This window comes from Tenrec ecaudatus, chromosome 5 (genome assembly GCF_050624435.1).
Source record: "Tenrec ecaudatus isolate mTenEca1 chromosome 5, mTenEca1.hap1, whole genome shotgun sequence".
Lineage (NCBI taxonomy): Eukaryota > Metazoa > Chordata > Mammalia > Afrosoricida > Tenrecidae > Tenrec > Tenrec ecaudatus.
The window spans coordinates 131690676-131693928 of NC_134534.1; the positions used below are offsets into that span (position 1 = coordinate 131690676).

Sequence of the window (3253 nt, forward strand, 5' to 3'; positions counted from 1 at the left end):
TCGACACTGGGCCTGGGATTATGATGAAGAATGATAAGCCAAAAATGACATTAACACGTGTCAGGGACTCGACTACACTTCTTACAATGCGACTTTATTACATGCTCACAACAGCCCCCTTTTTGCGGATGAAATCATGGGCAACTGTCCCAAGCAACCCAGCAAGGGAGTGGAAGAGATAAGATTCAAGCTCAAGTTCGTCCCACTCCACAGCTCATGCTCTGAGAGCCTCCTGCCTCCCGTGATAAAGGTTCATGTCGGCAGGAAATGAGAGCATCGATGGGTTTCTAGTTGGGCTGATAGCTTCAAGGTCAGCAGTTCAAAATCACCATCCACTCGGAGGGAGAAAGATGAGGCTTTCTACTCTAGTAAACAGTTATAGTCCCCAAGCTCCACAGTTCTACTCTGCTCTGTGGGTCCATGTGAGTTGGAATTGACTTAGTGGCACTGAATGAGCGGGTGATTGCTGGGAAGGATGACGGAGGCTTTCTCAGGAAAGGCAATGCGGTTTCCAAAAGGGTGCAGGCAATAGGGTACCTGGAGCGATCTGAACTTTCTCCATCCGAGAGATGAAGGGGACAGCCTACGTTGGAAGAGGTGATGCCTAAGACATTTATTTGAAGCTGTTTAAAGAACAGGCATCCATATCCTCCCCAGGTTAACTCTAGGAATGGTTCACCACCCAGGAAGCCCGGGATTGCTGCCCTTGGGAATATATGTTACCTAGTCCAGGGAGAACAGGGAAACCAGTGGGGATAAATAGCTAAGAGTTGAAAGAGAATCATAGGGTTCAGAATTTGAAAAATGATTGCAAAAATACAATTGTGTTCAGAATAATGTGGTGGAGCTAATAATAATGGATATGAGATTAAAGAAAAGTATCTAAAATTCATTGTGATGGTGATTGAATGGATTATTAAAATCTATTTAAACCACTGAATTGCTTTTTGAAATTTAGCCCTTATGGACCTTATTTCTACTCTGATACACATGGGGTCACAATGAATTCAAACCAACTCAATGCCACCCAGTGTTTTGGTATATCTAGATCTTTCGTCAAGGAGCCTTAGCAGTGCCATGATTCAAGTGCTTGATTGCTAGCCAAAGGTCAATGGTTCTAACCCACTGTTAGTCGGATGACTAGAGAAATAAATCCAGGGAGACTCAAATGTGTATGAGAAAGAGCTTTATAGACAAGAGCAATTGAATATTGAGAAAACATCCCAGCCCAGTCCAGATCAAGTTCCATAAGTCTGGTAATAGCCCAGATGTCTGATACCAATCTATAATTTCCTCTTCAGACTCACGCAACACATGCAATGACGTTGAGTGCAGGAAGATCACACGCCAGTGGTGGGAAGTCTTGTGGATCCAGTAGCAGTGCAAGCATCTCTGTATGGGTAAAGGTCTCCACATGGTTCCTTTAGCTCCAGAGCTCTAGCGTACCTCCGTGTATCCGATCTGCAGACATGTCTCGCTGGGAGTGTGCCAGTGTCCCGCCTCCAGAGAGCTATTTATCTCCTTAGCGCCTCCAAAAGAGGTCATCAAGCTGAGACCTGATTAACAGGCTAATCTCTACCCCTTCACTCTTAAATCTCAAATAGACACTAGATTATGTAACCACCACACCCACCAAATCTACAGGAGAAAAATGAGACTGCCTGCTTCCATAAGGCTTCCCAAGCTTGGAAATACTGGGAGGCGGTTCCACTCTGTCCTTGAAAGGACTCTCTGAGATGGAATAAAATTGGAGGGTTGACAGCTATCTCTAAGTTAGTGCTTTCCTTCACGTTCTGGGGAGTGACCAATCTGTCTATGAACATAATCAATAAATAGAAAAATATATCTGAATCAAATATTTTTAAAGAGGCTATGATTAAGGTTTATTCTACAGAAAGTCACAAAGAAATGTTTCCTTATTTTAATATGACCAATATTTATTGAGTCACTACAACAAGGAGCCTAAAAATGTATTGCTATAAAAAACCATAGGGATTTTCATTCAACAAAATACCCATCATGAAGGTGTTGTTTCTTGAGATATCCTCCATCTGGATATGCCCTTTCAAACATCATGTTTCCATTTCTCTAATCTTTCCCTAAATGACTTTTAGTCTTCCATTCACAATGGGTCAAAGCGTAGTTTGAGCATTCACAAGGGGTTCACATGTTCTTGGTAAATGTGCTTTGAGCATTTGGGGACAAAAAGAAGTCTAGAAGCGCATGATTAGGATTATAATATGGAAGGACTAAGACATTGCAATGAAATTCCCATAGTCGCCCAGCGGTTGTCAGCTGTCCAGGCTAACACAATGCCCGGGACAGTGTTACATTGTTGGAAGAGCAAGCGCTGCCCAGTGAGGTCTGGCTCCACGCACCGTTTTAGAGTTGTGGTCGCATAACCTCTGGGCAGCATTTTGCACCTTTGAGAGTGGAGTGACTCCTCCTGTGGAGTTGATCCTAGTCTAGATGCAAACATTATTGAAAAGAAAGAAAGAAATCCCCATAGAACAGCTCTGGCTACCCTTCAAGAATGAGCAGGTGTAGTGTCATGGTGGGGGAAAAATTCCAGAGCACAACTTTCCTGACAATTTTCAGGGCAGTTTTCCATTTTCGTAGAAACTCTTTATAATAGCCCCTGTGTCCAACCTGTATCCTTCGGGGAAGTTTCCTCAATATTTTTCCCTTCAGAATCTCAAAAAACAGTCACTACATTGTGGTTACATGTTGAGTTGCTAACCACAAGGTCAGCAGTTCAAAATCACCAGCTGCTCTTTGAATGAAAGACCCTTGATTTGACCCATTTTTGAAGCCCCCCTAAGGAGACCAAGACAGTATATGACTGAAAATACTTGTCTGCAGCCATCTGCTGATCACAGATATGTGTAAGAATTTTTTGTTTGGAATAAACATGCGCATATATGTACTCAAACACTAGCACCAATGCTTTCTAATTTACCTTCTGTGGTAGTAGGATTTTATGCCAACTCGGTGTACCTGAATGAATGTAGGAGTGAAGCCCCACCTATAAATCAAGTCACTACCTGATGGCACCTCCTTGAGGCTGTAGCCTTTTGTATAAGACAGACCTAAACAAGCGCTCTCTCTTGCCCTCTGCTGGATCTGGATTCTGTGTCTAGATCAAGAATCTCCTGTTATATCACATGCCAATCCAAGGAGCCATCAGTGGACTGCTGATCTTGGATTCATTCAGCTCTGCATCCACCAGCCTGTGGTCTTCCTGCTTCATCTT

General features: G+C 43.1%; 1 non-coding gene across 1 annotated transcript; it reads left to right on the plus strand.

The window, feature by feature from the left end:
* The first annotated feature begins 2280 nt into the window (after positions 1 to 2280).
* On the plus strand, positions 2281 to 2480 carry LOC142449572 (small nucleolar RNA SNORA74). Its single transcript, XR_012784710.1, has one exon. It is a non-coding gene; the product is annotated as a small nucleolar RNA SNORA74 (small nucleolar RNA).
* Positions 2481 to 3253: the final 773 nt, after the last annotated feature.